A 15043-nucleotide genomic window follows, 5' to 3' on the forward strand; every position below is an offset into this window, starting at 1 on the left:
TCTCATCTAACTGTAGCTCTTCCTAGCTTCCCAGCTAATAGTCTTTCTCCTAGCCTGCCAACTAATATTCGCTCCTCTTAGACTCCCAACTAGAACTAGTTCTTCCTTAACTCCCAGTTACTAGTAGATCTTCCTAGCTTCAGAGGTAGTAAGAACTACAGTTAGCTAGGAGGCTAGGAGGAGTGACTATTAACTGGGAGATCTACTACTAGCCTCCCAGCTAATGGTAGCGCTTCCTAGCCTCAACGCTAACTACAGAGCTTCCTAACCTCCTATCTAATAGTAGATCTTCCTAGCTTCAGTGGTAGTAAGTGCTACAGTTAGCTGAGAGGCTATGAGGAGCGACTATTAGCTGGGAGACCCACTATTAGCCTCCAAACTGTAGCTCCTCCTAGCCTCCAAACTAATTGTTGTTCCTCCTAGCCTCCCAGCTAACTTTAGCACCTCTTAGCCTCCCAGCTAACTGTAGCTCCTCCTAGCCTCCCAGTCGACTGTAGTGCGACCTAGCCTCCCAGCCAACTGTAGCTCTTCAAATCTTCGGTTGTAGTAAGAGCTACAGTTACCTTGGAGGCTACAAGCAGTGACTATTAGCTGGTAGATCTACTATTAGCCTCCAAGCTAACTGTAGCACCTCTTAGCCTCCCAGCTAGTTTTGTTTTGTAGCCCGTGAAGCTTCTGAGGTTTTATGAACTACATTTAGATGGGAGGCTCGGAGGCGCAACTATTAGCTGGGAGGCTAGGAAGCTACGCAGAGCTACCATTAATACCATTACCTAGGAGGAGCTACATCAGAAGCTAGGAAGATCTACTACTAGCCTCCTGTCCTAACTGTAGCTCCTCCGAGCCTCCCAGCTAACTGTAGCTCCTCCTAGCCACCTAGACCAAAAAAAGCATCTAATAATGCTTTAAATCAAGCGTTAGCTACTAATTTTTGTAAAGTTTTGCAGCCGGTGAAGCTCCGTGCAGATGCAGAGGACTAAAGAGAACAACATGTCCCCTTGAGACGAAGCGGATTAAAGTATATTGTTGATTGTTGCATATATTTATGTAATGGAAACACTCCGCCACAAAAATGCACTTGACCCGAGCGAAGCTTTGAAGCGGCGCTCGTATCTCCCACCTATCAGGCACCTGGAGCAGTTTAAAACAAATGCTATGAATTATTTACAGCTCCTACTTCTACCATGTTCTGGTATACATACCCAGAGTGTTTATTTGAAGTGAAAGGGTGTGGCAAAAGCCGGCTAATGAAAGCCAGCTGCAGGCCGCCGGAGACACTGGATGACTTCGCTTTTCACGAGAGGGAGCGTAACACAACAAGAAAATCAAAAAGACACAAACAGAACGAGTGATTTGCGCACAGAAACGAAAAGCCCAACGCCGTCCGCCTCGGAGAGGGGTTCCTGTAAACAAGTGGCCGTGCTAAAACAATACAGCTGGATTTCCTCTCGGTGCGCGGCGATAATCATCGCTCACTGTTTACCGCAGAGGAGAGAGGTTCCAGCCCCAGAAACAGCCTCAGGTTCCTCAATAACACAAACCAAGCTGGATCCACTAACTCTATCTGTGTGATGATGCACTTCTACGCAAAGGTTTGGCACCGTGCGCCCCCGCTACTGTCCAAACAGATCAGAGCTAATGTGGATCAGTCCGTTCAGTCTGTGCAAAGTTTAAACTTCCCTCCTAAGTGTGACAAAATCCCTTCTCCTTCCCTTTTTTTTTTTTTTTTAATGTATTCTAAATGTCCATAATATCTGAGAGCCCAGAACAGTTTCTCCCCAGCAACATTTCCTAACTGTTCCACAACTAATCATTTCTCTTTATGGAAAAAGAGCTTATCATATGCAAAGTGCTCAACATCAATGTCTTCATATTCTCGTTTGAGAAATTCATTGCGCGGTGAATTCCCTCGGGAACGCTGCAGCCAAGTTCCTGCCTCGCAAAAGTTTTTTTTTTTTTTTCCACTTTAATTCAACTTGGCACGTTATTTCTCAGCAATACCGTCGGGCTCCGGGGGGAAGAGAAACATAGACGTGGTCTCACTTGTTAGTGCGGGTTTTTAGTGCTGAATAAGGATCAGACAATGGCTGAGGGGAGAGGGGCTGCAGTCTAGCGAGGTATTGACACAGGAGATATCGCCTGAACAAAGTGGATCCGTGAGAAAAAGGAGCGAGCGAGCGTGAAGGGAAGCAGGAAAAAAAAAAAAAAAAAGAAAAAGGAGAGAAAGATTATCTTAATTATCATTCAGGAGCTGCTTAGTGCAGCACCTGTGCATGAATAATGTCATTTATAGGCACATTGAGATGTGCATAATTCCCCCTTAAATCATACACATTAGCAGCATAACAAGGGATGAACAAGTCGGCCTCTCGCAGGCTCAACTCGGAGCCGGCGAGGGGGTTCATTGTCAGCCCTTCACCTCCCCAATAAGAATGTATTTCTTTATTCAGAGACTCCTCTCTGATTTAACACTCGCTATTTGGTGCAGAGGAGCTGTGAGGTTACATATCCTGCCTCACATTACCATGCTGGATTTCATTTGTGCGCGGCGTGGCTTCAAAATAGACGATGTGTTTCAGGGCTGAAAGAAAAGAGAAAGAAAAAAGGAGGAGGAGGAGGAGGAGGAGGAGTGAGCTCCAGTGAGTCCGGGTCAGAGCCGGAGTAGAGGTTTAACAAAGTGGATATTAGAGAGGTTTTGTTGAATCACACAAAACTGAAACATGCTGCAATTAGAAGCCACAAGTCCTCATTTCTAAAGTCAGCAGAGCACAACCAGCCAAATAAATAAATAAAATTTAAAAAGAAAAGTGGGACTAGAGGAAGCAGCAGTGCTAAAATACTTGGTGCTACTAATGCAGGGGAAGCCTGAACAAGTAGGTCAGCAGCGTTGGTCTCTTATCATCTTGCTTGCAGCCAGATAAAACGATAAATAAAGACGGGAGCGGGATTAGCACCTGCACTGACAGGTAGTGGCTTCACAAGGAGGGGTCAAAGGTGACGCTGTCAAAATAAAAGCTCGCCCTTCCTTTTCCTTATGGAATATACTTGGACATTTATTCATTTACGCACATTTTTAAATTTATACTTCCATCATTCCAAAATTTAACTCCAGATATAGTTTGCTCTAAACAATATTTGCATTATTTTATTATAGAATAAATCATTCAATTCCGTCGCAATTTATGCCTTTGCCCCAAAAACGATTTAATTAATTTAATATTTAATTCAATATCACCACTAATTTCTTGTTTCCCAAAACCATAAATTTAGTTTTCTCAGTATTTATTCACATCAAACTTGAGGATTTTCAGCATCATTCAGAAGTTCCTTTAAAATTACAAGCATCATTAATGTATAAAAAAAACTGAGGACCTATAACAGATCCCTGAGGTACCCCACGATGATTTTTTTTCCTAAATCCTGACACATTATCTGTAATTTGCATTCAAATGATTTAAACCTACGACCTTCTTCTTGCTGCTAACCACGCATCATCCCTCCATCCGCGCCTGTTAGCCCGTTAGCACGGCCGCTAACTAACTCTCTGAATTCCTGCATCTTATTCTCGGTCTCGACGCTGAATGTTTCGGGTCTTAAATGTCAGCCTCTCTGAATGACGCCCTTGTTGGACCTCTCTCTCTCTGTGAGGAAGCATGTACGCATGACAACAGGCATGTGAAGGGTTACAAAAGTCAGGCCTCGTTGTTTGTGTGCACCACAAAAAAAAAGTAAAAATAAGCCGCCTCCTATAGATTCACGCCCAGCGTATGTCAACTTGGGTTTTTTTTTGAGGGTGGAGTTTGCCAAACTGCTCCAGAGAAGCAGGAAAGTATTTGTCATCTGAATCAGATCTGGTGTTGCCACGGGAGATCCACACATACAGTAGGAACAAAAAAAAAAAAAAAAAAAACTAGAGGAGTAGTAACAAGGCTGTCATCACGGAGAAATGTCAAATATTCCACCACCCCGCTGCCGACTCCTCAGCGCGGTCCGCCGCTGTCGAGGCCCGGCCCACGCAGTCAAAAGTTCACAACAACAACAGAGGGCATTGTGGGTTCTCTTTAATCAGAGGGGCCTTCCCGTTGCAGACCAGCACTTCTGAATGCGAACTATGCCAACGGAGATATGCTGTAGGATTGAGCTCCGGGTGGCGGTCGCTCGGAGGGCTCACGTATTTATCGCCAGCTATTATCAGTTTTGAATGGAAGGAAATGAAACTGGAGGTTATGTTCATGTCAAACGAAAATCATGTTTCTTGTGTGTGAGCTGAGAGGGAGAATCCTCTCTTCTTTGGGTGAGTGGTCATTATTCTGAGCCTCGGCTTTTTTTTAATAACCCATCTGGAGGACGTCCTGCGTGGATACCAAGGTGCCTCCATGTCCCCAAACCTCAGGAGCAACCTAATAATTCATATGCAGATCATTATGCCAACACCAACACCTCCGAGGATTCGGGGTAATATTTGATAATTGCGGCGCAGTGACCTTAGGACAAACGGCGTTATGAGTTTAAAGGCTGACGACTAATCTGAGGGATGTAATTCCCTCTGAATATTTGGGGGACGCTGACGCCCGCATCCGTCTTAACTCAGGTTTTTTTTAATTTTTTTTTTATTTATCCGAGATATTTAAGACAACCGGCAATACAAATAAATTATTCATGTCAATTAGCTTTTCATCTTTCCAAGATACGAACTTGTGTGATCCTTGAACAAGTATTTATTTCATGCTGAAACAGAGCTCTCCCTGGAAGCCCACTGCTATCGCCCCAGGACATGTCTTTTAAAGAAAAGCATCAGAGCTTTGCATACCTACCATTTGCATATTAAAGGCACCGGGAGACACGACAAGAAGAATCTAATCATCACTCAACTCTGACTGGAATCCTAAACTCTTCTGGGTTCGGCCTTCAGAGACAAATTAGCAGAAACCTTTTCAAGTTGTTGTTATTTGCCGCCGTCGCAGCTGTTTTTTCCTTTTTTGACAGCGTCGGTGACGACTCAATTCCTTCGGCTGCTCCCGCTTTGGGTTTAACTCGCACGGTACGATAAGAGGCTTTCGCTGTCTCCAGGGGCAGCTAGGAAACTTAGGAGTCCAACTCATCGCAACAAAGTTGTTTGGCGTGTCTTTTCTTTTCAGCCTGCATCACGCTGATCACCTCTGATAGGCCGCTGCCCCGTGGCTACTCGTGCCCCGTTTAGGCAGCGACAAGAAGACACCAGCTCGTATCGTGGTCAGAGACTAGCAGCGCTGCAGTTTCAGCGGTGAAATGGACACGCCGTGACTTTTTTCCACGGAGAGGGTTTAGAAGGAAGGGCTGATGTGGAGAAGGGGAGGTCTAAGGAGAGGACGGAGAGTTTGTGAAGTGCAGAACTCAGCCGGCGTTACTCTGACCGCCTCTGATTTGTTTGCCCCGTGGCTACCGGCGTCCTGCATCGGCTCGAGACATAACAGGACAAGAGCTGCCCCTCGAGTCCATCCACCGTCCACCGCTATCGGGTCACATCACACGCCGGTGTCACTTCGGACCTGACCCACTTCATCCAGGCCACTTCCAAACCACCTCCTCCTCCACCACCATCACCATCACCATCACCGTTGTCCCTGCCTCGGCCCGATAGACCCTGACAACCTGCAATCTGAGCCATGCAACTAATTAAAGCCTTCATAGGCGGCCCTATCACGGACATCGTCACCGACAGCAGATTGATGCTTGGCGAGATCACGCAAATGAGGGTGTCGGGGGGCGTTTTTTTTTTTTTTTGGACAAACTTCTCCGAGGAGAAACTTCCTGCAGAAAGAAAAGAGAAAGAAAGTCCGGGTGACTCTGCTACTTCTTTTTTTTTTTTAGGTGTTGCGGGACTAAATCTCATTGTCTTGCCGCGACACGTTGGCCAGACGTCCCGGTCGGTCCGAGCGGTCGCCGCAGACTTCCTCAGCACACATGGCGGCGAAAGGCGACGAAAGCCATAACGGAGCCATAACGGAGCCCGTGTTTTCCTGGAAGGTTGCACCTCGCGTCGCCCGGGAGGACAAATGTGAAAAAAAAACGCGGCTTTGTTACAAACACTACGGTCTCTTAGCTAGCGTGCCGGCTGGGCCCTGCTGATAGCTAGGGCCAATGCCAAGGTGGGCTCCAACACACAAACACACATTTACACCAGCGAGCAACACAAACTCCTCCAAGCTGCCCGAGAGCGCACAACAAGGACCGGATGGAGATGTGCAGCAGGAAGCCAAGTACATGTCGACCCCAACGAGAGAAAAAATAAAAAAACCTGACGTCAATTTATATTTAACTTAAAAAATCAAACTAATTAGAGAAAGACGGTGAGAGAAGAAGGCTATTAACTGTTAACTGCATTTAAGGGCAAGTTTTTTTTATTTTTTTTTATTTTCTAAAGGAGGAACAATGCATTTCCTACTTACTAGCACGCATATAAAAGAACAAGTAGCGAAAAGGCCACTCAATACGGAGTAATTAATCTTTTAGAGAAGAACACAAAAGTGTAATTGGTCCGCGGAGATGAGGCCGCGGAGTTAAAGGTGCGAGCTGGAAACACCGAACGCAACTTGTAGTTTTAAATTGGAAGTAATAGAGATTTTTTTTTTTTTTAATGATGAAACAGCAGCTGCAAATAAATAAATAAATAAAATAAATACATTCTTTAATCACGCGTCTCCCGTGTTGAATGTTTGGCCTGTTAAGAGGAGACTCGTACACCTACAGACGAGAATAAACGCATTCAGTTCAGCGGGAGTTGGAGGATTCGCTCGAGTCGTTTCTGGAGCTGTGACCTCCACTTCCTGTGAGCCGCTCGGCTCGTTGTTTACCAATTACCTCCGAGGCGTTTCCACCAGCGAGGACCTCTCTCTGCATTCTTTACATTTATATTTCATGTACTTGTTACTTGGCAGATACGGGCTTCCTCCTTTTCCTCGAAGCCAAATCTTCACTTCTTAGTTGAAAAAAAAATGGAGAAGGAAAAAAAAAAAAATATGTGGCTGGAGCTCAGAAAGGCTTCAGAAGGTGATTTGGATCTCGGGCGGTAATCAGAAGCCGGTTTTGTAAGAAAAATAATAATAATAAAAAAAAAAAAAAAGAAACACCCACACAAGTTCACATGGCTCTCCCCTTCCCCCTGCCTTCCTGTGCAAATTTGGACATGATTACAAGTGAGAAAAGCCGAGGGGGGTCTGGCTTCACGGCGGAGATGGAAGATACGGCGAGTGTGTGTTTTTGTGCATGCATAGTTTTGCATGCAAGTGTGTGAGATCCCCACAAACACACACACATTCGTGCACTCGAGCCACACGGAACAGACAGTCCCGGCAACATGAAATTCCAACTAGATTTAATATGCACAGTTGCACAAATGGCATGACTCGGAAAGCCTCCAAACCTTCTTTCTGAGGTGAAAAAGCTCCTGTAAGTACTTTCACAATGCCGCTCTGCCGCTTTAACACACCACTTATTATTGAATAATACTTTCTCGTGAGGCTTTGATCTGGAAAGGAGCACGGCAAACCTAAATTTTGTACAGATTAAGAGGGAGGAGGGCGGGGGGGGGTTTGTTCAAAGCTGCAGGATGACGGCAAGTTTTCTTTCCCCTCCTCCTCCTCCTCCTCCTCCTCCTCTTCGCCTCCACCTTTTTAAGTCGCCTGAGTGGAGAATCATTACACTTCAAAAGTATCGGCCGTAAAAAAAATCATTAAATAAAAACTCAGGGAAGAAATACACCTAATTACGAGCAGACAAACGCACATAATTCTTTCTCCACGTCAACCGCTCGGGGGATTAAAACCTTTTCACTTTATGCATTTATTTATTTATTTATTTATTTATTTTTTGATGACGAGGAATTACAAAAAAACTAATTCCACCGCGCGGACGCAGACGTTGTTGTCACAGAGAAACGTCCAAACCCTCCACACACGCTTTTATCTGCTGCACCATTAACCAGCGAACTCCAACCAAACACAAAAAAAGAAATAAATAAAAGTTCCTTTAACCCATTACTCCTGTCCCGCATGTTCATTTTCTTAAGATATTAGGCAATTTAATTACAGTTAAGAGCATTAAGGAGCAATTTTAAGTATAATTTGCAGTTCATGAACTGTTTTTGAAAATTACTCTTAATATAATTAACTTCTGTCATTAGGCCCTAATCCCTGCAGGCTACAGAGGGAATGCTTCCTTTAAGAAATTACATACATGTAACAGTGCATTCGCTCGTCGTGCAGCAGGAAGGTTGGGACCGCGAAAAGGTTCCTTCGCCTCCTCCTCCGAGCAATTATCTGCTGCACCAAACCCAGAGCTAAGTCCATTAATGGCCGGGAGTCTCGATGATCACAAACCCAGAGATCGCTTTGGAAATTTAGGAAAAAGATGCTAAAAAAGAAAAAGGGGAAAAAGAGAAAGAGAAAGAGGGCAAAGGGCAAGAAATCATGGATATTTTATGAGCACATTAACCTTGCGCTGAATTGCTTGTCTGTTCTTCCTCTGGTGAAGTATACCGCTTAATTAGAGCAGATATTTCCTTGTCGAGAGTGGAGGGGGCCAACGTCTAATTAAATCAAGAGGACAGTGGCGTATTAGTGATGGGAACGCCCAGACAGCCATCCACCATCGGCCATGATGCCTTTCATAAAAAATGCATGCGGCACCCCGAGAAGAAAAGCTCTAATTTACCAAAAAAAAAAAAAAAAAAAAAGGAAAAGAGAAAGGTTGAGAATTCATTCAGGGCTGGAGAGTCTCTGCGGGGTGAAGCCTCGCACCTTGACGGGTAAGTGATGGTTTGCTTAACGTCTCCTCTGATGAGGTTAAGGACGTGTCACTTTGTCTTTGGCCCGGCTTTAATCAGGCTCCAGCCGGCCCCTCTGGCACGAGCCGAGGCTTCGCCGGCGCGTAACTGACCGCTGATTTAGAATGATATGATTACACCTACACCGGCATGCTGCGCAGCGCTGTGAATTAACCCCCCCCCCCCTCCATCCACCCTCCCATCCAACCCCCAGCCGCCTTCTAGAAAATGTGTAATGAGCGATGTTCCCCGCGTCCAGCTGGGGCCCCGCGGACTCAGCCATGAGCCGGCATCCTAATCAGCCGTCAGCCAAAAAAAAAAAGCCGCTGTTGCGGGCGCATTAGAATCTGTGTTTGTGCATATCAAAAGATTTCCACAAACGCATTGGCAAAACACATAATCACTTATCCCTTAGAGGGAGAGGAGGAGGTGAAGGAGGGGGGGACGACTAAACGACGGACGGACAAACTTGACGGATCGTTTCCTTTGCAGGGAGTCGGTGTCGTCACGTGAGCAGCCTCAGGCCTCGACCTGGGAGGGACGTCCTGCACACGTCCTCTTCTTCTTCTTCTTCTTCTGCAGGTTTTTAATATTTACACTAAACATGAACCAGAAACCTGTGTTTTATTTGGAGGCTCTGCAGCGCAGGGGCCCCGGTGCCGCACCGTGACTCCGCGGTGCCAAACGCGGTGATGTTTCGGTTTACGAGCGAGAGCATATAAAAAACGATAAATGCAAATTAATAAAATTCCAAGCGGGGGGTCCTTGCAGAGCTGTCCAACATCGCCACGGTGCTCCGAGCCCCCCCCCCTCCCGCCGCTGGCCAGAGCATTGTTGTCTTTGTGACGCTCTGCAGCTGCCGTATTCACTGGAGGAGGAGGAGGTGGAGGAGGAGGTGGAGGCTGCAGTGACGGAGTTCACATGCACCGAAAATACACGTCTCCACCCCTAAACGCACTGATGCACCTTTAAAAAGGTTTAAAAGGGGCACGCGGGGCTATTTAAGGGCATGAAACAGCAGCTAAAACGCATCATTTTAATAATTAGCTTTTATGAATTCCGGCTGCTTTCTACCTTTCCCACCTTCAGCTAATTGCTTTCTGAGACGAGATATTTCCCGTATTTATGAATAATAAGCGTCAGGCAGAGGGTGAGCTTCTTTTATCATCTTCTTCTTCTTCTTCTTCTTCTTCTTCTTGCCCTCCTCTGTAGCACCGCTGGCACCGGGCACCGCCACCTGCTCCGAGGCTCTTTTCGCTCCAGCCAGAACGAACAGCTGGCTGCTCTTCTGACGATCTGATTGGCTAATCCCTGCTGGTCACTTGCGCTTTTCCTCCCTGCGTGTCATTGAACTTTCTCTCTCCGAGTGCCAGGTCCGAGGAGTGCTCCATCTCCATCCATCCATCCATCCCTCCATCTATCTATCTACCTCCCCCTCCTCCTCCCCCCTCCTCCCCCTCCTCGCCTTTGCCCGGGCTCGTCCTTCATGTGCCCTGCGAATGGTCCGGGTGGCATATGGGGATATGTAAATAATTTAATGAGGTCAAAAGTGTGAGAGTCTCCTCTACTTTATCCTCATCCTCCTCCTCTCGGTATCGATGGATAATAAATAAATAAAAAACGTCCAGTAAATAAAGTTCTGGTGAAAGGAAGCTACATGCTATTAGCAGCAGCTAATGCTAGCAAATTCAAATTGAGCCAACAAGCTTTTGAGAAGATTTTTGCAAAGCGTGCGGCTGCTAATTATTGTAGCTATTTCCACATTTGAATCGTACAAATCAGTTTTGTTTTGTTCCACTAGATGGGGCTGTTTTCCGACTCGTTATCCCGCGCGTTTGTTTTATTTTTATTTACTTGGCTACGTAAATTAAAAGACGTCTGTCTGTTGAGTACCGAAATTGAGTAGGGAACAATTTGATGGGTTAAAAAAAAACAACAACAAAAAAAAAGCTAGCCCAACATCGTTCAGTTGTTGTAATCATACATGATCTAAAGCTCAATAAACTCCTCCCACTTCACTGTCATGTTTGTTTTGTTTTCGTTCTGAGCAGGAACGACTCGTAAGAACATTGTTATCAACCCCACTTTACGAGATCTCGCAAAAGTTCCTTATTTTTATTCATTTTTTTGTCCCTTAGGGGGCTCCGTAACTGAGAGATCAGAATTAGCTTTGCTCCTGAGAAAATAACATTTGTTTGTTTGTTTTTTTAAGCTAAGTTAGCTCAGTTTAGCTAATCATGAAGACTGGGGACATTGAGAAACAGTTAAAAAGGGACAGAGCTAACGGCTAACGGCTAATGGTTACCAAAATGGAGGAATAGGATGAAAGTGTGTTGCTATTTCACGTTGTTTTACCAGAAGAAGAAAGAAGTAGAAATTGTACTTGTCGTTTTTTACCATTTAAAGTCAACACTGTTCCTTAAAACGGAACTTAAAATGGCACTTTGACTCTAAATTTTGTCCAGGGATATTTTTTTATTTCTTTTTCAGCTGTTTTGAGATGAAATGCTATTAAAAGCGTTTTTCCATTAAACATTAAAAGATGTGTGCGTCCATTATTTGATTCAGTCGTCCACTAAAATCCATTTAAATTAATAAAAAAGTTCCTTTCAGGGGCAAATATTGTCATAGTCCCGCGCCTATAAAGAACCCTTCATCAGAGGCGTCACTTTTATTTGTTACCTACTTGTTGTTGGGTGTTCTTGAGTTCACACTGGCTTTCTCCATCTGACTTCTTCTTCTTCTTCTGCAGAGGATGTTTGCAAACTGCCTGAGGAAAGAAAGACTGTGAGATTAAAGAAACGAGACAAAGAGAAAGTGCTGGTGCTGATCTAAACTGCAAATAAACCTTTATTCTGATCATCTAAACACCTGAATCACGAGTTTTTCTTTGTTTTGTTTTGTTTTGTTTTGGATCATAAAATGACTCCATTTAAACAGCTCTGAGTTGAGTTATTCACGTGTAATTTCTACTTAAGCCGTTTTGGAAATGGTTTTAATGGACTGTAAAGAGGCCGCGTACTCAGAGACAAACAGAACAATGTTTACGTGCATGTTTCCTGTTCTTTTACAGCACATTTTACAAACCTGCATTCTTTCCTGTCACGTTTATTTACCGGCCGTCTTCCTCTCCAGGTGTGTTTCTGCTCTGGGGCGTAAATATTTGTCACAGGCTGCAGATCAGAGCAGAATAAAACCTTCATTAGCAGGGTTTTCTTTGTTGCCCCACACGTTGGCATGAGGGGCACAAACACTCTCCTCTTCAAGAACCAAATCTAACAGAACATGATGCATTGCCTCCAAAATTTGGATGACCCGGAACTTTTAGCTTTTAGTTTAATGGATGAGAAAAAGAAAAATTGTGCGCGCAGACTACAACAGCGGTTATTACGGTAACCGGAAAGGATAGCCAGTGAGCACGTTGCACGCAGACTACAATTATTACGGTAGCAGTTTCTGTGAGCTGTAAATGTCCCCGGATTTCACTTTAATTTACCTAGTGTGCTACATTCACGGATTTCAACAAGTTCACACATTACATTTGTCACGCCGAGAAGTGATAAAACTGTTTATAAAAGAGATTAGTAATCGATGAATGGATTTAGACCTATCAGCCAATCAGAAAAATATCAGCGACCTATCAGCCAATCAGAAAACAGTATTTCTTGTTGCCAGATGAAATAGCAGCACCGTAAATACGCGTTCGGCAAATGTGCACTTATCATGTAAAAGTCATAAATGTATTTGATTTAAATTCTTTTTTTATTATATTAATATAGTCATACACTACCCTTCAAACACACTTCACTTTAGCCCCGATCAAAATAAATAAATAAAATAAAAACGTCACTCCAAGCTACGTTCAAAACTTGAGAGCTAGCTGTGTCCAAATGAAAGCAATCCAAATTAAAGTAAAGCTAATCGTGAAATACTGAACATTCTTCTGAAAAATCAGATCATCATTAACCGTAAATCCACGTAAAAAAATCAGTAAACTCACCTAAATATAACCTTGAGGTGGAGCGCTAGCATCGAGAGAGGCCTGAGAGGCCTCGCTGGCTGAGGCCTAATCACTGCCGCTGGTTCCAGTTAGCTTAGCCTCTCAGGCTAGTTAGCCAGCTAGTTAGCTAGCCGCATCTGTGTTAAATAAAATAAAACATATAACCAATTAAAATGTATTTAAGCATATAGATTATGTTTAATTCACTGTTGTGAACTCAATTTCACTAGCATCAGTACTTTTTTATTTATATATTGTTCATTTTTTTATGAATTTCGTGGATGCGGCCTAACAGCTGCCATTAGCCGCTGTTGTTAGCTGTTGTTAGCTCTCACCTTTAACTCCCTCCTCCTCCTCATGTTCGTCACCATCAAATAAATTAATTAATAAATGAGAACTAAATAAGGATCAGTTCCTTTTACAGTGAACTAGGATGATACACCTGTGCTTTACCTGTGGATGCATTTGTTTTTTTCCCTAAAAGTGTTTAATAATCCAGCTAAATGAACCAAAAACAGTGAAAGTGTGTTTAAACTGATTGAAGATAAGGTTTATACCTGCAGGCTACACCTGGCCTCCATTCATCCGATAAATAAAATAAATAAAGAAACACCAGTGAGAAGTAATTTCCTTTTTTTTTCTCTCTCTTTCTTAAATATATATTTTTTATTCCAGGCTCTGATCTGTTCTCCATCAGACTCCAACATGGAAAATGTACTCCTCAAATCCTCAGTTGCCACCAAACCTCAAACCTATTTTCATTCACTGGCCTCCGACGTGTTCTGTCATGCTCTATCACTCTTACTTTGTGCATTAAAGCGTGATCTTTTTTTTCCCCTTACGTCTTCATTCTGCCGCCGATGTTCCATGCTCTGCCTCTTTCTTTTTATTTTTTATATTATATATATATATATATATATATTTTTTCCATATTGTAAGCCCTCCGTTTCTGAAAAGCACACGCCGGGTTTGATTTGATGTTCTTAAAACAAAGTCGAGATGATTTGACAAGCGAAAGCCTTGCGCGCACGCACCAGAGGATGAGCAGGAGCAGGTAAAGCAGCGAAGTCGAGGGTGAATAAGCGAGACAGATGAGGGGTTTTTAAAATGCAAAACGAGTGGATTTTTTCCTTTTTCTTTTTTCTTTTTACAGCTAAGTGTATCTGTGGAGGCAAGCGGAGTAGCCCGAGGCAAAATGTACACTTAGCTTTGGTCTATACAAGGCCCAGCAGTGAATCATCAGAGCTCAGCTGTCCAAAATACACCACCAATCTGGCCCGGGCATATGGCTGCATGACACTCGTATGAATTACTACTACACGCTTGTGTTGTTGTTTTTTCCTCCCTTTTAAATGTTCTATGAGCCGGGCAACGCTCCCAACACCGATTCACATCAGAGCAGATCAGAATCAGTGCAGGTTGAGATTCTCTCTCTTCTGTGAAAAGCAGCAATTTCAGTCCAAACATTATTTTATATATATATATATATATAAAAATAAAAATTGTGGAGTACACACTCACACACTCACGGGGAGAAAGGAATATAAAAATCAATCCAGGGCAGCCATCATGCAGCTTGATTGCAATTAAAAGCCGTCCTCCTCCTCCTCCTCCTCCTCCTCCTCCTCCCCCCGGCTAATAGTCTGAGACAGTATTGATCAGCAAATGCACGACTAGACTGGATCAGCCGATATTTAAGAGTGACAACTGGAATTCATACAAGAGACAAAACAAAAAACGAAGAGATGGGCCGAGGAGCTGAAGGGCCCTCTGAAGTTTCTTCTCACACATTTATTTCCTAACTCATCAACCCTCCTCATTCTCTTTCTATCTGCGCAACTCTTGCAGCAGCCTTTCATCACGCATCCGCCTCGACCTTTGACCTTTTCCCGAGTCTCGACTCTAACCGCTGTTTAAAATGTAAGAAGCAGTCGCCTCTTCGCACCTTATCATTAAATTCACCGGCTAATCATTTAAGACCCCCCCCCCTCCTCATCGTCCTCCTTTTATCTGCACCAAGTGATCGGATGGGCCGGCGATCGATGGGAGAATCGGAATATGCAGAGCGCGTTCTGATGTTTGGCATTGCTCAACCTTTTCGCCGCTTTCATCTCGGCCTTTTGATGTTGCTCTTAATCTGCATAAGGCAGCGAGACGCTAATGGAGTCGAGTGTCTCCTTCAACGCGCCGCTGGAGTCCACCTGTCAGGGCCCCGGGGCCGGGCTTTCACACTTCAGATT

The 15043-nt window shown here is 44.1% G+C and overlaps 1 long non-coding RNA gene across 1 annotated transcript; it reads right to left on the reverse strand.

Moving 5' to 3' along the window:
* Nucleotides 1–11271: 11271 nt before the first annotated feature.
* LOC125001107 lies at nt 11272–14383 on the reverse strand. Its single transcript, XR_007111517.1, has 3 exons — nt 12804–14383; nt 11891–11976; nt 11272–11573 (listed from the first exon to the last, which is right to left on the reverse strand). It is a non-coding gene; the product is annotated as an uncharacterized LOC125001107 (long non-coding RNA).
* Between the last annotated feature and the right edge of the window lie 660 nt (nt 14384–15043).

The sequence above is a fragment of the Mugil cephalus genome, chromosome 23 (genome assembly GCF_022458985.1).
Source record: "Mugil cephalus isolate CIBA_MC_2020 chromosome 23, CIBA_Mcephalus_1.1, whole genome shotgun sequence".
NCBI classification, from domain to species: domain Eukaryota; kingdom Metazoa; phylum Chordata; class Actinopteri; order Mugiliformes; family Mugilidae; genus Mugil; species Mugil cephalus.